The sequence below is a fragment of the Ursus arctos genome, unplaced genomic scaffold (genome assembly GCF_023065955.2).
Source record: "Ursus arctos isolate Adak ecotype North America unplaced genomic scaffold, UrsArc2.0 scaffold_4, whole genome shotgun sequence".
Taxonomy (NCBI): Eukaryota; Metazoa; Chordata; class Mammalia; order Carnivora; family Ursidae; genus Ursus; species Ursus arctos.
This window is the reverse complement of record NW_026623056.1, coordinates 16,208,292-16,230,157: the sequence shown is the minus strand read 5'-3', so window position 1 is coordinate 16,230,157 and position 21,866 is coordinate 16,208,292. Positions and strand designations below refer to the sequence as shown.

The 21,866-nt window shown below is 44.4% G+C and overlaps 1 protein-coding gene across 4 annotated transcripts in view; it reads right to left on the bottom strand.

Moving 5' to 3' along the window:
* The window catches only part of YEATS2 (YEATS domain containing 2), a 105,603-nt gene extending 100,869 nt beyond the window's left edge, over nt 1-4,734 (bottom strand). Inside the window, exon 1 of one of the 4 annotated variants that reach the window (XM_026497688.4) lies at nt 4,533-4,734. The gene's annotated coding sequence lies outside the window, so the exon portion shown is untranslated. Of the gene's footprint in view, nt 1-4,336 lie in introns of all 4 variants that reach the window. The other 3 variants (XM_044383782.3, XM_044383792.3, XM_048214850.2) reach the window with 3 other exon arrangements.
* Nucleotides 4,735-21,866: the final 17,132 nt, after the last annotated feature.

Here is a 21,866-nt window from a genome sequence, read left to right as displayed (position 1 = left end):
AATAAGCACTTGAAAAGATGCTCAACATCACTAATATAAGGGAAATACAAATCAAAACCACAGTGAGATTATCACCTCACACCCATTAGGATGGCTATCAAAAAAAAAAAAACCAAAAAAACAAAAAAACACCAGAAAACAAGTGTTCGTGAGGATGTGAAGAAACTGGACAATGTGGGAGGGAATATATGTGCAATCCACTCTGGAAAACAGTGTGGCAGTTCCTCAAAAAACTAAAAATAGAATTACTGTATGATCTAACAATTCCACTTCTGGGTATATACATACTAAAAGAACTAAAAGCAGGGACGTGAAGAGATATCTGTACACCTGTGTTCTGAGCAGCATTATTTGCAATAGCCAGAAGATGGAAACAACCCAAGTGTTCATCAACAGATGAATGGGTAAACAAAATGTGATATATACATACACTGAAATATTATTCAACCTTAAAAAGGAGGGGCGCCTGGGTAGCGCAGTCGTTAAAGCGTCTGCTTTCGGCTCAGGGCGTGATCCCGGCGTTCCGGGATCGAGTCCCACATCGGGCTCCTCTGCTAGGAGCCTGCTTCTTCCTCTCTCACTCGCCTGCTCTGTTCCCTCTCTCGCTGGCTGTCTCTCTTTCACATAAATAAATAAAATCTTAAAAAAAAAAAAACAAACAAACCTTAAAAAGGAAAGTTCTTTACTCAAAGAATACGAAAACACTAATTCAAAGGGATACATGCGCCCCTATGTTTATAGCAGCACTATTTACAACAGCCAAGATATGGAAGCAGCCCAAGTGTCCACTGATTAATGAATGGATAAAGAAGATGTGGAATATATACACAATGGAATATTATTCAGCCATTTAAAAGAATGAAATTGTACCATTTGCAACCACATGGGTGGAGCTAGAGAGTATAACGCTAGGTGAAATCGGTCAGAGAAACACAAATACCATATGATTTCACTCACATGTGGAATTTAAGAAACAAATGAGCAAAGGGGGAAAGAGAGACAAACCAAGAAAACAGACTCTTAATTATACAGAGAACGAACTGATGGTTACCAGAGGAAAGGTGGGGAGATGGGTGAAATAGGTGAGTGCACTTGTGATGAGCACAGGGTAATGTATGGAAGTGGTGAATTACTACATCATACCCCTGAAACTAATATAACACTGTAAGTTAACTAACTGGAATTAAAATAAAAACTTAAAAAATAAAATTTTTTAAAAAAGTAAATTCTGACACATGCTACAACATGGATGAACCTTGAAAACATTATACTAAGTGAAATAAACCCTCCAAAAAAGACAAATACAGTAGGATTCTCCTTATATGAGGTACTTAATGTAGGCAAAATCAATCACAGAGACAGAAAGAATGGTAGGTCGCCAGGGTCTAGGGGAAAGGGGGAATGGGAGTGTTGCTCAATGGGTATAGATTTGCAGTTTTAGAAGATGAAAGAGCCATGGAGATGGACGGTGGTATGGCTGCACAATGTTACAAACATATCTACCGCCATTGAACTGCGCACTTAAAAATGGTCAGGTGGTAAATTTTAGGTGTATCCTACTATAATTGGAAAAAAAGCATATGTAGGAGTTAAATGTTAAATATGGCCTTTCCATTATTAACCATGTCCTTCTTGATGGAGCCTATGTAATAAACTCATTTATTCCCAGAATATTTAATGGGGGAAATTATGCAAGCTCTATGTCAAGCTACATGTTTTCAATATCTAAAAGAACTCTTGACAATCAATTCCCAAAAGTGATAAACACAAAAAGATATACAAAGGACAGAAACAGAAATTCACCAATGGCCAACATACGTGAAAAAATGTTCAAACACACTAGTAATCAAGGAATGAAAAATTAAACAAGACACCATTTTTTATCCTACCAAATTTAGTTTTGGAGCAAATGGAAATAAGGCATCTCAAAAAAGGCCGAGGTTTTCCTTTTTCTTTTTTTTAAAGATTTTATTTACTTGTTAGAGAGCGAGCAAGTGCACAAGTAGGGGAAGTGGCAGGCAGAGAGAGAAGGAGAATTTCCACTGAGCAAGGAGCCCGCTGTGGGGCTCGACCCGAGGTTCCTGGAATCACCACCTGAGCCAAAGGCAGACAGGTAACCAATTAAGCCACTCAGACATCCCAAAAAAGGCCCAGCTTTTTCTAATCCACACTCTTTATCTTCAGTTCCTCAAGCCCCAACCAATTACTCCAATCTGGTTTCCACCTCCCATTTCTAGAACTCTGGATAATTATACCAATGATCAGGGGTGCCTGGCTGGCTCAGCTGGTGGCACGTGCAACTCTTGATTTCCAAGTTGTGAGTTCAAGCCGCACACTGGGTTGAGAGATTACTTAAAATTTTTTAAATTAAAAAAAAAATAATAGTAATACCAATGACAAAACTATAACAACCTCCAAACCCAACTGAGCATCTCACTAAACATCTCAGAAGCATGGATGGACCAACACTCTATTCTCCAAGAACTTATTTTTCTTGGCTTCCATGACACCAGTCTTCTGCTTTTTTTCCCTACTTCACTGGCTGTTTCTTCTGTCCTGTGTTCAATCTTCCCATACTGCACCTCGAAGTATTAGTGCCCGAGCACCAATTTTCACTTCTCTATACTCTCCCTTGGTGATCTCATACAGTCCCATACCTTCCAATATTATCTATGGAATGAACTCCAAATTTTTATCTAATAGTTCTTGGCTCTCTCCTCCATGAGTTCCAAACCTGTACATCCAACTGCCTCCTCAATATACCAACTTCATAACTGATACGCATCTCACATTTAATACACCCAAAACAGAACTCATGACTTTTCCCACCTCAAATTTCTCTTCCTTTCTTCTTCCTCTTGGCAAATGTCACAATCTACTCATAATTGCTCAAAACAAATACCAAAAAGCAAAGAATTCTCAGGGCATCTGGCTGGCTCAGTCAGTAAAGCATGCAACTCTTCATCTCAGGATCGTGAGTTCGAGGCCCACGTTGGGCACAGAGTTTAACTTAATTTAAAAAAATATATTAAGGGGCGCGTGGGTGGCTGAGTAGGTTAAACATCTGACTTTTGACTTCAGCTCAGGTCATGATCTCAGGGCCATCCGATGGAGCCCCACTTCAGCTCCGCGCTCAGCAGGGAGTCTGCTGGAGATTCTCTCTTCCTCTGCCCCTCCCCCTGCTCGCTCCAGCTCACGCGCTCTCTTTCTCTCTCTCTAAAATAAATAAATCGCTAAAAATACATATGTATTAAAAAAAAAGGCAAAGAATTCTCCCATTCCCTCACTAACCCATTCCCAAGTCTTGTTCATTCTACCTCCAAAATATTTTTAAATCTGTGTACTCTTGATCTTTACTGCCATGGACCTAGTCCAAGGTACAGCAAACAGCATCCTAACTGACCTCCCAGCTCCCACTCTTGACCCCTTCCTCCACATAGCTGTCAGATTATGCTACCTGCCTTCTTTAAACCTTCAAAGGATTCCTATGAAAACTAAATTCCTAATCAGGGCATCATCTGCTCCTATCTTTAAAAGAATATAGACACCAAAAATACATAATATCTCTAGGCAGTACAACAATACTCTTCCTCATTTTGCTGGTCTATATTTTTTAATTTTTCTATGATGAATACTTGCTACTTGCTTATTAAGAAGAAAGGATATTGCTGAGTACTGTATATTACATCGCATTTTTACACCTTAAGAAGAAAAGAGAATGAAAATTGTAGGTAAACTCTGTTATAAGCTTAGATGAAAATACTAGCAAACACATATAAACACTCTAAGAATGAGATGTCAGGGCTGTGAGATTATTGGTCATATTTTCCTCCTCTACTTTCTATTTTGTAACCTAATTACACTCATGACAGAAAAAAAAGGTTATGATATAAACCTCATTCATTGTCTTCTGCAATCTGGCCACAACCCACCAAACCAGCCTTTCTTCCAAGTACTCACTTTCCCAAGCTTTCTACTCTAACCCCGCACTGTGTCACACCTCTGGTGCTTTAACTCGGGCATATCCCTGGAATATCCCCCAACCTTTCTAAATCCCACTCATCCTTCACGAGGGAGGGCGACAATAAGGATGGCGACAGGTTGGAGGCAGATTCCACGGTTCTTGTTGGTAAACCCATAACTTGCTGGTGCTGGAGCCAAATCTCGTCTCCAATCCCATCACAGGCCACCAAGCTTAACATCATGAAAGCTCCAGCCATTAGGGCTCAAGGGACCCCCCATCCCCTCAGGGAGCGCTGTGCGCCTTAGAAGGACCCTCCAATACACCCAAATTCCAGGCTCCCGCTTCAGAGACTCCCCCGACGGACACACTCACCCCGGAACCAGCCTCCTCCTCCCGGTCCTCTGCTCTCTGCAGTCACCGGCTCCCTCCCTCTGCTCCGCCGGGGCCGCGCTGCTGGCAGGGTGGGGGAGGGGAGCGCACGTGCCCGCGCCGCCCCCGCCCAGACAATGCCCCGGAGAGCGGAGCGCGCGCGCCCGGGCGGTCCGATCCCGCTCCCGCCAACACTCACCCTTTCCCGGGTCTCCAGCCGAAGCGCAGGGCTCGCCGGGCGCCGCGAGAGGGCACGAGGGCGGTGCGGGAGCAGGCGAAGCCCCGCGGAGCCGCCCCGCCACGAGGCCCCAGCGACCCCGGAGCCCGCGGAAGCACACGGCTCGGCGGAGCCCGCCCGTCCCTTTCTGCCCTGCACGTCAGCAGCAGGGGCGGGGCGGGACGCGCGCGGCGGCGGCGGCGGCGGCGGCGGCGGCCGCGCGCGCGGCCCCGGGGGCGGGACTTGCAGGGATGTGGGCGGGGCCAGGGCTCCAGCTGGTGCTGTGGCGCGGTCCAGGCTGGAGCTGGGGTTGGCGGTGGCCCAGACTCTGATCCCGGCCCGTGCTGCCGCACTGCCTGGGGAGTATGGATGTCCGTTCTGGCAAAGGCACCGTCATTTATCATTTTCCTCCCTAGAAATGGCGAGTTCCAGCCTCAAGTTTGAGAGAATATTCATTCTGCCAGCATATATGAAGCTTCCACAGTAATAACAGCAGTAGTTATGATTTGTGTGTTTACCATCTTGTGCCAAGCGTTGTGTTAGGTGCTAGGGGTACATATAACAGTAGTTATTACTAACCTAATATACAGATGCAGAAGTTGAGGCTCCGAAAGGTTGGGGCTTAACTAGTTTTCACATCTAGTGAGTGACAATCCATCAAATGCAATTTACCTCCTAAATATCTTTTCAGCCCACCTTCCCCTTTCTTTCTTCCTGTAACACCGTACCTCAGGCCCTACCATCTATATGCCCAAAACTGCTGTAGCTCTCCAGGGATCTGTTTCTGTCCCCCTTCACTCTGTTCAACTCACTATGTAAAGATACACTAGAATGCCTGGGTGGCTCAGTTGGTTAAGCATCTGCCTTCCACTCTGATCATGATCCTAGGGTCCTGGAATTGAGCTCTCCACCGGGCTCCCTGCTTAGTAAGAAGTGTACTTCTCCCTCTGCCTGCTGCTCCCCCTGCTTGTGTTGCTTGTGTGTGCATGCCTGTACTCACTGTCTCTCTCTGACAAGTAAACTTTAAAAAACAAAAACAAAGATTTACCACTGGAGCTGAGAAGTAGGTTTAGAGAGCGTTCACTCCATAATTTTTTATGCTTTACATATGTTATCAATTTTTTGGATGTATTTAATGTTTAATAAAAATGTTTTAAAGCATTTACATCTTTATCTCCGACAGAAAGCCCAGTGTACTGCACAACGTGCACTCAGAAAGCATTTGTTGGGAGCACCTGGGTGGCACAGTCGGTTGAGCCTCCTACTCTTGGTTTCCACTCAGGTCCTGATCTCAGGGTGTGGAATGGAGCCCCTCCTCAGGCTCCACTAAGCAGGGAGTCAGCTTGAGATTCTCTCTCCCTTTCACTCTGTCCCCCCCCACCACCCCCCACCTGCGCTCTCTCTCTCAATAAATAATCTTAAAAAAAAAAAGTATTTGTTGAATGAATGAATGAATGGTAGGGCTCAGGAACTGACTCTAAAATTCTGTATGATAAGGGAATTTAAGTATTTATAATATATCACACACATATAAGGCCTCCTGACCTTAGGGTCTATTATGGGTAAAGACAGATTAATAATATTTATTCAGCAAATTTTTATTGCGTTTCTGTTCTTTGTTCTGGCACTGTGTGCCAAGCACTGTGTTAGGCACTAAGGATCAGAAAGGAACAAAACAGCTCCTGCCCTTGTGAAATGTACAGACAATGTGATCTGAAAGGCCAGGAAAGTCCTCCCTGATCCTGAAGCTAAGACCCAAAGAGAGAATAGGAACTGGGGAGGTAACAAATTTCATGGAGAAAGAGGTAGGGTAAGAGGTCAGCATGACTGTGTCAGTGTTCCCCTACTTTTGAGATCTAACGCTGAGGTAGAGACTGCTTTTAGGCAAACAGGCTTGAGCAATGGAATGAAGAAAGGGCCCACAGCAACCACCTGGCTGAGTACAGATGGGCCCATTAGGCAACCCATCTCAAAATATCACTGGGCCTTAACTGACTCATGGGCTACTTACAACCAGGCACAACAACAAAAAAGGGAAAATTCCATATGTGGCCATACCTCTTCACCGTCCCTCTTTAAAAACAGCCCTCCCCCACATTGGGCTCCCTCCTCAGCGGGAAGCTTGCTTCTTCCTCTCCCACTCCCCCTGCTTGTGTTTCTTCTCTCGCTGTGTGTCTCTCTGTCAAATAAATATATAAAATCTTAAAAAAAAAAAAAAAAGCACAGTCCCCACCCACTGCCTCGTGGCAGCCAGCCTGTTCTTTGCTGTCCCGCCTGCAGCTCCCTTGCAGTGTTTTCAATAAAATTCTATCTCCTTTGTTCTGCCTCAGGTGAATCCTTTCACTGCCCATGCCACCTGATTATTGCCCCACATCTGGAGGTCCCCATCTGATTGGACAGACACCACATAGAAGTGTCCTGCTAACTGGGAGTAGGGGTGGGGCTAGAAACCCACTTCCTCTAGCCCAGCTTGGTTGGCTGCCCAATTCTGGCAGATATCTCACACTGAGCAGGGCTCAGGAGCAGAGAGTGGCAGTGGGGAGAGAGAGGATGCCGCTGCTAGTTGTCCTCAACTTACAGATGGTGTGCCAGAAACCCAGAGTTCTCTGTATGCTGCCTGCCAGCACAGTAGCACGGTTGAGAGCCATGGATGGGACAATGGGTATTGTGCCAGGGACCAGGTGATCTTAAACCAGGGGCAGTGGTGGACTGATTGGCAGGGAATGGCTGGAGAATGTGACAAAGACCCCAAGGATGAACAGAGCTGAAGCCCCCAGCAAGAGCCAAAGTGCTCCCAAGTCAGCCGGCGAGAGGAGCAGAGATGGAGGGATGGGGGTGAGTGAGAGTCAGACATCTGAATCTCAAGGTGCTGAAGCAACATAGTGAGTCTGCCAGCCAACAACCCTAGTAGCTGATGCCAGCAGGGCTGTGGTGACCAGGAGCGACTAGGGAGCAGAAGCCAGTGAGGACCCAGACTGCAGCTCACAGCTGTGCACACAGATCTGGGACCCCTCTGGCCGCTGCCTCTAAGCTTCCCTTTGACCTCACAGACCATCTTGGGAAGTCAAGGTGGGGAAGGGAGAGTTCTGGCAGGACTGACAGGACTGTAACTTTAAACTGACTGAATGTTTACCCCAAATGAGACCTTTTAAGACCAGGTAACTTTAATTGGCAAGTTTGAGTTTAGCCCAGTCCGTGATAGCAATGAGAGCCTCTGAAAAGTGTGCCTCATTTAATGAGATATAACATAGCTACGGATTTTTACACATATGCACACAGTGCGCACATTTCCATAACAGAGATAAGCTCTGTGGCAGAGTAAAGACAGCCCAGCACATTTAATACGGAGGTGGAAAAGGCCTCCCTGAAAAAACATGAAGTGAAACCTGAAGGTAGTAGAAGCCGCTGGGGCATGATAATGCCTAAGGCAAGGTGAAAAAGAAGCCCAGGGTAACTTCCAGGAAAGCAGAGTGGCTGGGGAAGAGGCTGGGAGCAAGATCGCATGGAGGTGGTGTTAAGATTTTGATCTTTGCCGTAAGAACAACAGGAAGTCATTAAAGGGTTTTGAGCAGGGGTGTCATGTATTTTATTTGCCCTTTTAAAAAGATTGCTTACCTTGGCGAATGGGTGGGGAATGACTGGAGGGGTGTGTGAACAAAGCGGTAGCCGGACAGTTGGAAAGCAATCTGATCTCCCAGACGAAAAATGAGGATGGCTTGCCCTGGACAGTGGAGGTGGAGGGAAGTAGATAGATTCAAGGGTTGTGGAGAAAATACCAAGAGACTTGGTAATGAACTGGGAGGGGACTGACCCTGCTAAGTGAGATGCATGTAGACAAAATCACCGTCCTTTGAGCAGACACAGTCCTGCCCGGCCGGAGGGGGGATTTCAGGCCTCAGCCAGGCCTCCTCGGCCAGCATTCACCCGCACAGTGAGGGGAGGTAGGCCTGGGAGGAGAAGATTAGGAGGGAGAAGAACTGAGGCTGATCCCCCAGGTTTCTGGCACTGGCAAATGGGGGATCGTGGTGCCCTTTCCTGAGGGGGGAGAGGGGGAGTGTGAAGGAAGAACAGATTTTTGTGTGTTGGGGGTTGGGTGAATCAAGAATCCCCTTTGGGACATTCTAAGTATGAGACATCTGCCCATACGACCCTGGGACTCAGGGGGGAACTGGTGGGTGGCGCTGTCAACGTGTCTTTCCCAGGCAGTCGGTGGGAGCCGGCGGGGCTGCAGTGAATGACAGCACAGTTCAGAGCCACAGCCTCCAAGGTCACACCTTGCTTTAGACAAGCCAACCCTCCCGGGAAGCCTGGGTGGCTCAGCAGGCTGAGCGTCCGCTTTTGGTTTGGGCTCAGGTCAGGAATCTCAGGGTCCTGACGCGGAGCCCCGAGTTGGGCTCTGGGCTCAGCGAGAAGTCTGCTTGAGATTCTCTCTCTCCCTCTTCCTCTGCTCCTCCCCCTGCTCACCTAGGCCCGCAGGCTCTCTCTTTCTCTCTCTCAAATCAATTTAAAAAATCTTAAAAAAAAAAAAAAAGCCAACACTCCAAACATCGAGAAATTTCACGTTATAACCTGGATTTCTCCTTCGATGAAACGTCAGAAGCTGTGGTAACCGGGACCCACCTTGCTATAATTAGATACTGGCCAACACCACGTACCTATCAGGCAGTGTTCCAGGCACTTCACAAACTAAATCTAAATAACAACTTCTTTCTTCTCTATTCTTTAAGATAGAGAGCACGAAAGCACAGAAAGGTTGAGGAACTTGTCAGACAGCCAAGAAGTGGTGGCGCTGGGTCGCACAGCAGGGCAGGCTGGCACCAGGGTCGTAGCTCCGGCCGCACCACCGAGGCAGCTGCAAAGCTGCAGTCCCATTTCGAGAGGCCCTACTGCGTGCAGCAGGTGGCCCCACCCCCTCCCTGGGGTCCTCCGCCCCCCTCCGTTTCCATACAGAGCAGCAGTTCCCGTGTATTGCTTTACTCACATTGCTGTTTTCCAACGTTGGAGAATTATTTCCCCGTACCAAGTAGAAAGTTAAAAATAAACTAAATTGAGGGGCGCCTGGCTGGCTCAGTTCTTGAGCGTCCCACTCCTGATTTCGGCTCACGTCAGGATCTCAGGGTGGTGAGACTGAGCCCTGTGTGGGGCTCTGCGCTGGGCCAATAGCTTGCTTGAGATTCTCAAGATTCTCTCTCCCTGCCGCCCCTCCCCCCAAATCCCCTCGTGTGCACTCTCTCTCTCTCTAAAAAGAAAAAGAAATTAAATTGACATGTCTAACTTCTATGGGTAAGAATTTTAAAATAATTTGAGAAATTTCTGTTTGTACATTATCTGATCAGATAAAACTAGTAAAAACATTAGTATTCAGATTAAATATGTATGAGAAACTCTTAACTATGTTTCCATGCTTCTAATACAATCATACTTCTGAGGTGGTCTCTCATTCCCAAGTATGTAAGATTAAAATGATAGAGCCAAGGCAACTAAAATGTTAAATAACTTCTAAATTTGGAACAGTTTTATTTAAATAAGGTTGATCTTAGACTGAGGTCAGGGAGATTTTGACAATATGCTTAGTTTCAACTCTTGGGAAAAAAATATAGTTTACGTAATCACTTATAGCCTCTCAAGTGGGAAAGGGGGATGAGTGATTTAAAGATGTATTTATTTATTTGCGAGCCAAAGAGAGCACGGAGAGGGGTGCGGGGAGGGGCAGAGGGAGATGGAGAGGGCAGACTCCCCACTGAGCACAGAGCCCAATGTGGGGCTTGATTCCACGACCCTGAGATCATGACCTGAGCCAAAATCAAGAGTCGGACGCTTATCTGACTGAGCCACCCAAGCGCCCCAGGATGGGTGGGCTAGATTGCTTACCAGTGTCTTCCTTAGTAAATGTGTCGGAGGAAAGAGGCAGATATGGAAGTTAAATGTACAATGTTAATGGGAAAAAAAAAGCAACTGTCATTAACATTGGTCAAGAAGGTTCCAGGAGTAGAGATGCTGACCTGACCTAGGAAAAGGAGTCTGTAGTTGGGAGAGGCTTCACTCTGGGAGCTGTGCGAAACAGCTCCTTGCAGAGCTCCAGTGGTGAGGGGCCCTGCAGGCTAACTGAAAGCAGCCATCAGGGAAACTAGGACAGCCTGAGGAGGATGGTGAGCTCAAAGTTCTGCCTGAGGCAGAGACTGGTTCAAATGGAAAATTGTTGCTAATCTCTGACCCAGGGATTGAAGTGTCCTGGTCTGTTCCCTGGGAAACCCATCCACCCTTCTTAAAGTTAACCTGAGTGGGACCTCAGAGCCCTTAAAGTAATGACGTGCCCTTATCAGGTTGCAATACTAATTAGACTTCTTAAATGAGAATCTCACTTATTTACAGCCCCAAGCAAACTGTAGTTAGTGCCTGGGAATTACACACAGGCAGTTAAAAATAAGTAATTATTGAGGTGCCTGGCTGGCTCAGTCAGTGGAGCGGGCGACTCTTGGTCTTGGGGTTGAGAGTTCAAGCCCCACATTGGGTGTAGAGGGTACTTAAAGAATAAAAAAACCTTTAGAGGCGCCTGGGTGGCCCAGTCTGTTAAGCACCTGCCTTCAGCGCAGATCCTGATCCACATCCTGATCCCGGGGTCCCACTGCATTGGGCTCTCAGCCCCAGGCTCCCTGAGAGCCTGCTTCTTCCTCTCCTCCCAGCTCATGCTTTCCCTCTCTCAATCTCTCTCAGATAAATAAATAAGATCTTTTAAAAAAAGAATTAAAAAAACCATAAATAAATAAATAAATAAATAAATAGATTATTCCCAACCACCTCCAAACAAGAAACCAAATGTCTGATTGGCCTATCTGAATTTTGGCAAAACTATATCCCACCTTTGTAGGTCTTGCTGGATCCTATCATAACCTGAAAGTAGCCAGCTACAGTTTTTTTTTAAAGATTTTATTTTTAAGTAAAGTCTATACCCAACATGAAGCTTGAACTCACAACCCTGGGACCAAGAGTCGCATGCTCCACTGACTGAGCCAGCCAGGCGCTACTAGTTCTACTCTGTGTGGATTGTGCAGTCACCACGGAACACGAACTCTGGGATTGGGGAAGATGATGCAAGACATGTTTTCATTCATGCAGAAGAGGAAGAGGAAGAGAAAGAAGAAGAAGAAGAAGAAGAAGAAGAAGAAGAAGAAGAGGAAGAAGAAGAAGGAGAAGAAGAAGAAAAAGAAGAAGAAGAAGAAGAAGAGGAAGAAGAAGAAGAGGAAGAAGAAGAAGAAGAAGAAGAAGAAGAAGAAGAAGAAGAAGAAGAAGGAGAAGATTTATTTGCCCTGAAAGGAAACTTTCTATGACTGGAACTGGTGGGGTCCTCTGTGTTTACTTCATAGAAAAATAAAGCCTTTAGATGTGGAGAAATTGTAATTCTCATGCATTGCTGATGGGAGTGTAGAAGGGTGTAGCCGCTTTGGCAAACAGCTTGGCGGTTGCTCAAAATGTTAAACACAGAGTTACCCTGTGACCCAGCAAATCCCGGAAAGAAATGAAAGCATATGTCTACACAAAATTTGTATGCAAATGTTCATTGCAAAAATGTGTATCTTAATGAAGTTGTTGTATTGTTGTTTTTTTTAAGGGTATTTATTTTTTTAGCAATCTCTACACCCAACAGGAGGCTTGAACTCATGACTCCGAGTTTAAGAGTCACCTCCTCTTCCCACGGAGCCAGCCAGGGATCCCCCAATTGCAGTTGATTTTTATTTTTTTATTTTTATTTTTTTAAAAAGATTTTATTTATTTATTTGACAGAGATAGAGACAGCCAGCGAGAGAGGGAACACAAGCAGGGGGAGTGGGAGAGGAAGAAGCAGGCTCATAGCAGAGGAGCCCGATGTGGGGCTCGATCCCAGAACGCCGGGATCACGCCCTGAGCCGAAGGCAGACGCTTAACCGCTGTGCCACCCAGGCGCCCCTGCAGTTGATTTTTAAGAAAAGAAGTCTCTGGGGGAAAAAAAAAGAGAAGAAAAGAAGTCCCTGAACATAGGCTAAAAATGTCCTAAAATTACTTGTAAAGGTAAGGTAAAATACATATAAAATTTCCAACCAATCAATATGTGTTGGTTCTGGTGGAACCTAGACAATGTCAAAAGGGGAACGTACAAAGCAGTTCTACTTAAACTTCTGGGTCACGTTTTTAAAGCCTGAAGACCTCTGGTTTTATTTTTTTTATTTTTTATTTTTTATTTTTATTTTTTATTTTTTATTTTTTTAAAGATTTTATTTATTTATTCGACAGAGATAGAGACAGCCAGCGAGAGAGGGAACACAAGCAGGGGGAGTGGGAGAGGAAGAAGCAGGCTCATAGTGGAAGAGCCTGATGTGGGGCTCGATCCCATAACACCGGGATCACGCCCTGAGCCGAAGGCAGATGCTTAACCGCTGTGCCACCCAGGCGCCCCTTTATTTTTTATTTTTTAATGATTTTTTATTATATTATGTTAGTCACCATACAGTACATCCCCGGTTTCCGATGTAAGGCTCGATGATTCATTAGTTGTGTATAACACCCAGTGCACCATGCAATACGTGCCCTCCTTACTACCCATCACCGGCCTATCCCATTCCCCCACCCCCCTCCCCTCTGAAGCCCTCAGTTTGTTTCTCATAGTCCATAGTCTCTCATGTTTCATTCCCCCTTCTGATTACCCCCCCTTTCTTTATCCCTTTCTTCCCCTACCGATCATCCTAGTTCTTATGTTTCATAGATGAGAGAAATCATATGATAGTTGTCTTTCTCTGCTTGACTTATTTCACTTAGCATTATCTCCTCCAGTGCTGTCCATGTTGTAGCAAATGTTGAGAACTCGTTCTTTCTGATAGCTGAGTAATATTCCATTGTATATATGGACCACAACTTCTTAATCCAGTCATCTGTTGAAGGGCATCTCGGCTCCTTCCACAATTTAGCTATTGTGGACATTGCTGCTATGAACATTGGGGTGCATATGGCCCTTCTCTTCACTACGTCTGTATCTTTGGGGTAAATACCCAGTAGTGCAATGGCTGGATCATAGGGTAGCTCAATTTTTAACTTTTTAAGGGACCTCCACACTGTTTTCCAGAGTGGCTGTACCAACTTGCATTCCCACCAACAATGTAGGAGGGATCCCCTTTCTCCACATCCTCTCCAACAATTGTTGTTTCTTGCCTTGTCTATTTTTGCCATTCTAACTGGCGTAAGGTGGTATCTCAGTGTGGTTTTGATTTGAATTTCCTTGATGGCTAATGATTTTGAACATTTTTTCATGTGTCTGTTAGCCATTTGTATGTCTTCATTGGAAAAGTGTCTGTTCATATCTTCTGCCCATTTTTTGATTTGTTTATTTGTTTGACCTCTGGTTTTAATTTGGTTACATTTTCCTGTATCTTTAGTTAGCTTTTAGGTGTCCAGTGAATCAGTACTGAGATGTTTTCTTTATTTATTGTTTTTCAATTGAACTTTCACACTACAGCTCTCTGTTATGAAATATAAGTGCTAAGCTTATTTGTTGACAGAATTTTTAATATCCTTTAATTTCCTTGATGGTATTGACTTGTATGATCGTCTGCTAGTTTTTATCATGATGGTTTCCTGGCTTCCTATTTTATGATCCATTTGTTCTAGAAATGCCCACAAATGCCCTTCCTCAAGAGGTATAATCCTGACTGTAAATAGCCCTCATTCCCAAATATAGGAAGAGGCCTCTGGGGGCATCAACGGAGGCAGCCGAAACAAAGAATGTCGCATATATCAGGTTTCAAAAATCAGTTGCTGCGGAGAGTGCTATCCTGTTGACTCTGATTTTGGAAGACTTACTCAGCCTTCACAATGGCAGATTTGGGGATGTTGCCCCTGTAATCAGATCTCAGTTCCTCCAGTGCAAGTGAGCAGGGGATTGTAGTTGGTAAGAGCAATCTTCTACAAATTGGCCTTGGCACAGAGTCAAACCACATGGGTAATAACTTTTATTCTCCAAACGTCTTGAGACTCCTATACTTTGTATGACCATTATGTTTCTCCTTCTATGCTTATAAAATGCCTCATTCATTTGTTCATCCAGATTTGGTGTTCCCCAACTGAGCAGCAGATAATGTCAGAACAGTCATAAATGTGCCTAGAGAAGAATTGTTCACATTATGAAAGGAACAAAAGGAGGAGAAACTGCCCGGGAATTTTCCCTGCTGTTTTGTATTGTAATCATTGCAGATAAGACCCGGTGGAGAATCTGGGCAGTCAAAGTTTGTGTACAGAATGAGTCTGTGTCTTCATGGCTCCAAATGCGGGCAGTCTGTTTTAAAGTAAAAAAACAAAGCAAGAAACAAAGCCCCATAATATTGGGTATAATAGCTCGGAAAACTTTTCTGTGACTGTATACTGCTTGTACAATGTTAACTTTTTTTTTTTCTTTTTTTTACTTTAAGTAGGCTCCACACCCAGCGTGGAGCCCAACATGGGGCTTGAACTCATGACCCTGAGATCAAGACCTGAGCTGAGATCAAGAGTCAGACACTTAACCAACTGGGCCACCCAGACATCCCAATGTTGACATTTATGCAACAACGAAGGCATAAGTAGCTGTGCCTCTCCTCTTCCCCTTAGGTCACCTTGTCTCTCTCCTTCTTGAACTCTTTCTTTTTTTTTTTTTTTAGGATTTTATTTATTTATTTGATAGAAAGAGAGAGAGTGGGAAAGCACAGAGGGAGAGGGAGAAGCAGACTCCCCGCCGAGCAGAAAGCCTGATCCAGGGTTTCTTTTCTTTTTTTCTTTTCCCTTTCTTTCTTTCTTTCTTTCTTTCTTTCTTTCTTTCTTTCATTCAGATTCTATTTATTTATTTGACAGAGAGACAGCCAGGGAGAGAGGGAACACAAGCAGGGGGAGTGGGAGAGGAAGAAGCAGGCTCCCAGCAGAGTAGCCCGATGTGAGGCTCGATCCCAGCACCCTGGGATCACGCCCTGAGCTGAAGGCAGACACTTAATGACTGAGCCACCCAGGTGCCTCTGATGCAGAGTTTCTATCCCAGGACCCTGAGATCATGACCAGAGCTGAAGGCAGACACCCAACCGACTGAGCCACCCAGGCGCCCTGAACTCTTTCCTTTTAGACATGGCATGCACAGCAACTTGGCAGACTTCACATCCGTTCCCGACCTGTTCTCCCTTGCCTCCTTCTATAGAAGCTGGATGGTTGAACACTCAATTTCCTACCCTCCCCTGCAGCCAGGAGTAAACATGTGACTCAGTATCCAAGATGAAACGACAGTTCAACGAATGAAAAGAACTCCCAAAGAAGGAAGAGAGTTGTAGCTAGTCCTGCCTTTGCCCCTCTGTCCCCTTGAATTTGGAGGTGATTCCTGAAGGTCCAGCAGCCATCCTTCAACAATAAGATTACAAGCCAACACCTTAAAAATAGTGGTGCAGAAAGAAAGTGGGAGTCTGGGTGTGTAATGATGGTACTGAGCCTCCGTATCAGGTCTAGACCGCCAACTTGCTATGTAAGAAAAATATCCTTTGTTTAAACAACTTGTAGCCAGGTTTTCTATTATTTCTAGCCAAGGACATTCCTGTATGACACATGAGATTTCTTCAATGTGTTTCTTTCCTGATTTTCCTCAACTTCTCTGATGGTTCTTTCTCAATCTCTCTCCCAGCCTCCTCTTTCTCTGCCAATGCCTAGATACTGAGGTTTCTATGTCTTCTGTCATTGTTCTGTTCTCATTTCTTGAATAATTTTCTCCAGGTGTACAACTTGAACTGCCCCTTACATACCAATGAGTTTCCAATCTAGACCATGAATTTAGGCCTCTACCCTGAATGTGGACCATTATTTTTATTTTATTTTTTAAAAAAGATTTTATTTATTTATTTGACAGAGAGACAGCCAGTGAGAGAGGGAACACAAGCAGGGGGAGTAGGAGAGGAAGAAGCAGGCTCCCAGCAGAGGAGCCCGATGTGGGGCTCTATCCCAGAACGCCGGGATCACGCCCTGAGCCGAAGGCAGACGCTTAACGACTGAGCCACCCAGGCGCCCCATGGACCACTATTTTTAAGTACCTTTAAGACATTTCTCCTTGCGTGGCCCTGAAGCAAATTCAGCCTATCTGCAGTTAAACTCATTTTTCTCCCATCCACAGCTTACTCTTCTTTCTTTCTCACCTATTTTGGTTAGCAGTTCCACCATCCACTCAGTTATCTAAGATAGAAACTTTGGAATCTTCTACTCTGCATTTACCCTCACAAGTCTCATCCAATTAATTGGTCTCCAGGTGTTACTTAGTCTACCTTCTTAATTCTTAGGCAACTCTGTCTCCTCTCCTCGCTCAGCCATTGCCCTGGGCCAGATGCCCACTCTCTCACACCTGGATTCACTCACCTCCTAACTGGTTGTGTTGCCTTCCTGTTCTTGCCTTCTAATGCATCTCAGCTGCCAGGCCAACTTCCTCCAACACAAATCTGACCACCTCTGCCATTTAAGATGCCTTCCAGTGCCCCACCCCCATTGTCTAGGGCCAGCGGTTCTCAAATCTTAGCATCTGCATTACCTGAAGGACTTGTTCAAACAGATTCCTGGGTCCTCCTCCCATGTTTTTGATTCTGTAGGTCTGGAGTGGGTCCTAAAATGTGCATTTTTTTTTTTTTGAAGTAGGCTCCACGCCCAACGTGGGGCTTAAACTCATGACCTTGAGGTCAAGAGTCATATGCTCTACCAACTGAGCCAGCCAGGAGTCCCCTAAAATGTGCATTTCTGTCAAATTTGGGGATGATGCTGATCAGGGACCATACTTTGAGAACCACTGGCCTAGGCTAAAATTAAAACTCATTAATATCAGGTTTAAGATCATTTACAATCTATCTTCCCAGTTTCTGGCTGCTGCTCCCTACATTCCTGAAGTTATTTCCAAAGTCACATTCCATTTCTATGGAAACTCAAGGTCTGGACTCATTCTCTTCCCTCTGCCTGGAATCATGTCATCCTTCTCATTCCTGGCAAGCTCCCTTACCAATTCTTCAAGGAAAGTCCAGCTCCGACCTTCCATTCTCTCGAAGAATTAATTTACTGTTTCCTCTTCTATACTCCTTAGCGCTTCATACATAGGGTACTTTATAGTCTTGTTACTTAAACTGTGGTCCTCAACTAACACCAGAGATATCACCTAGGAGTTTGTTAGAAATGCAGACTCAGGCTTTACCGCAGATCTAACTGGATCAGAATCTGCAATTTAACAGGATCCCCAGGTGATTCCTGCACAAAACAAGTGTGAGAAGCACTGTTGTGCACGGCCTCATGCTAGGCATTGTGATAGATGGTTTGATGACAATATCTCCTTTGATTCCTTCAGGAGTCCCTTGGCTCATTATTATTGCCCACAATTTATAAAGGAAGTAGAGGTTGGTAGTAGCAGAACTTAAGAAAACCCCTGTGCTTGCTGTACTATACCTATTGTTTCCCTACGACAGGTCTTCGCACATAGCATCGTTTAATGATCTAACCATAGATCTGGCTCCCTGTCCGTGTAGGGAAATGCTGTGCTGGGCAAAGCCTCTGGTCTTCAAGGATAAAAACAAGGAAGAATCTTTGTTCTTTCTCACTGTCAACTCCAGTTCTGATAGCAACTTTGGCTAGGATGGACTTCTTGAAGGAAAGAGTTTACATGAATTTTAAAAATCTAACAGATTTTTATTGAGATATAATTCAAACACCACAGCATTAACCCATTAAAGTACGGAATTCAGTGTTTTTTAATATATTCACAGAACTGTGCAACCATCACTGCCATCAATTTTTTTTCAAAGATTTTATTTATTTATTTGAAACAGAGAGAGACAGTGAGAAAGAGAACACAAGCAGGGGGAGCGGGAGAAGCAGGATTCCCGCTGAGCAGGGAGCCCAATGCGGGGCTCTAGGCGGGGCTCCATGTGGGACTCAATCCCTGATCATGACCTGAGCTGAAGGCAGACGCCTAACGACTGAACCACCCAGGCGCCCTGCGCACCACGATCAATTTTCAATTTTCAAACATATCATCACCTAAAACAAACTGCAGGCCCTTCAGCAGTCACTCTCCATTTCCCCCCAGCACCCCAACTCCAGGCAACCACCAACCTACCTCTGTCTCTGTAGATTTGTCGATTCTGGATGTTTCGCATGAATGGAATTACACAATAGGTAGCCTTTTGTGATTGGCTTCTTTCACTTGGTATAATGTTTTAAAAATTCAGCCATGCTGTAGCATGTATCAGCTTCCTTTCTCTTTATTGCTGACTAAAATTCCATTATATGGATACACCACTTTTTATTTCTCCATTCATCAGTTGATAAGACACTTGAGTTGTTTCCACCTTTGGCTGTTATAAATAACACTATTACAAACATTGATGTATACGTTCTTGTGTGGACATACGTTTTCAGTTCTCTGGTTATATACCTAGGAGTGGAATTGCTGGGTCACGTGGTAATTCTGAGTTTAAGTGTTTGAGGACTATTTTCTAAAGGAGCTACGTGATTTTAAATATTTGGCAGCACCCATTTTTTCCACATCCTTACCGACGTTTGTCATTATTTGCCTTTTTAAAAAATTCAGTTTATTTAAACTAAAAAGAACTTATCTTTTTTATTATGGTCATACTCTAGTGAGTATGAAGTGTTACGTCATGATAGTTTTGATGCGCATTTCCCTGACAATGAATGATATTGAGCATCTTTTCATGTGCTTGTTGGCCATTTGTATATCTCCTTGGAAAAATGTCTACTCAGATCTTTTGTCCATTTTTGAACTAGGTTATTTCATTTTATTTTTAATTTAATTTAATTTATTTATAAGTAGGTTCCATGCCCAATGTGGGGCTCAAACTCATGACTCTGAGATCAAGAGTTGCATGCTCTATTGATGTAGCCTGCCAGGTGATTCTTAGTTTTATTCTATTTTTTTAAGTAAACTCTACTCCCAAAGTGGGGTTGGAACTCATGACCCCAAGATCAAGAGACACACGCTGTACTGACTGAGCCAACCAGGTGCCCCTCCCCTACTTTATTTTTAGTTTTAGTTCTAAGTATTCTCTATAAGTTATGAGTTGACTTGTGTCCTCCCTTCCCTCCAAAGATATGAAGTCCTAAACCCCAAGGCTTCAGAATGTGACTTTATGGAGATAGGGTCTTTACAGATATAACCAAGTTAAAATGAGGTCTTCAGGTGGGCCCTAATCCAATATGACTGGTATCCTTATGAAAAGGGGGAAACCTAGACACAGACATGCACACAGGTAGATCATATTATGAAAATGAAGGCAGAGATCAGGATGATATAGCAGAAGCTAAGAAACACCAGAGATTGCCAGAAAATACCAGAAGCTAGAAGAGAAGCATGGAACATACTCTTCCTCACAGCACCCAGAAGAAACCAACCCTGCTGACACTTTGATCTCAGACTTCTAACCTCTCGAACTGGGGCACAATACATTTTTGTTGTTGAAACCACCCAGTCCATAGAACTTTGTTGTGGCAGCCCTAGGAAACTAGTACACTATATATTCTAGATACAAGTCCCTTATCAGATCATATGATTTGAAAATATATTCTCTAATTCTCTGGATTGTCTTTTCAATTCCTTGATGGTATCCTTTGGAGCACAGAAGTTTTTAATTTTCATGATGCTCAATTTAATTTTTACTCCTTTGCAGGGTTAATTTTCTTTTTTAAGCTTTTTTATTTAAGTAATCTCTACACCCCACATAGGGCTCAAACTCATGACCCTAAGATCAAGAGTCACATGTTCTTCCCATTGAGCCAGCCAGGTGCCCCCACAGGGTTAATTTTTGAGGCCAGTCTTTGAGCTTTATTCTGATCTTAGGAAGGGTCTTCTTAGCTGGTTTCTTTCCCTGGTTCCCGCCGATAAGCTTGCTTGCCTACGATGTTCGTTGGTCCCTTGGAGCTACAGGACCTTCTCCATGGCCCACCACCATTATTTTCAAGACCTCCCTTAGGCTTGAACTTCCCCGCACCTGTTTAAAATAAAGTCGGTCAGCTTTACAAGCAGAGTGCTGGGTTGGGGTGGTAGCCTCTAGTCTGCTTGGTCTGTCTTTTTTGGGGTGGAACTTCTAACATATAAGGCAGGAAAGGGGGCTGGAGGAAGGGTATCTTCATCTCTCAGAGATGCTCACCTGGAAATTAGCCTAGACAGCACAGAGATGTGGGGGATAAGGAATGCTAGTGGCCTGTCCTTTCCAAGGAGATATCCTTGACTAGCACCTGGGGTGAGCCTCACCTCTTTTTTTAAAAAAGATTTTATTTATTTATTTGACAGAGAGAGACAGCCAGTGAGAGAGGGAACACCAGCAGGGGGAGTGGGAGAGGAAGAAGCAGAACTCTGGGATCACGCCCTGAGCCAAAGGCAGATGCTTAAGGACTGAGCCACCCAGGCGCCCCTGGGGCATCACCTTCTTGATCACGCTGGTTTAGAGTGTAGCTTCTGTCACATTGAGTTACGTGGGAGGGTGAGGCTGAGAACGTGCAGTGGCTTAAGTGCTACTTAAGACTCTGTTCTTACTAAATTTTAGTAGATTTTCTTGAATAAATGTCTTTTCACTTACTATAGGCCCTTAGGGCAATTTCTAGAGACTTTAAAAGGTTTGTTTTCTTTTTTCTTTTTATTTATTTATTTTTGGGTTTTTTTGGGGATTTTTGTTTGTTTGCTTTTTTGTTTGTTTTCTTTTTTAAAATCATTTTTACCAGTTACAATCGTTTTGCTGGGGTGTGGGTCCACAAAACTCTTCACACCATTATTCTAGGAGTAATTTATAACATTTTGATAAAAACAGGATCATTGCAGCTGTTGGGGTAGGGTTAATAGGTGGGGGGGAGAGCTGTAGCAGAGTAAGTCAGGAATAGAAAATCGGGTAGCAGTCAATTAAGACTTCCAGTTAGCGCAAGAGAGGGGCAGTAGCTGTGAACCAAACCAGGGACCACTAAAGAGTTTTGGAGGCTTTAGAACTTCCCTATTCCTTTGTTTTTCAACATACCTCTTATGCTTCCCATAGTGATTATCAGTCAAACAAATATTCATTACCTACTCTGTGCCAGGCACTTTGTCAGGTCCTAGGAATAGAGTTAGGTTAATAAGACAGACTTAGTCCTTGCCCTCAAGGAGTGAAGAATAAATCCATTCGGAAAATCAGGAAAGGTTTTACAGAACAGGCAGCATTTGAGTTGGACTCAGGAGCAAAGAAAGGGTTGCTCTAAACCTAAATTTAGACAGAAACCCAAAACCTAATGATAAGGTCAGGGGAAGTCACTGTTATGTAAGATGCTAGC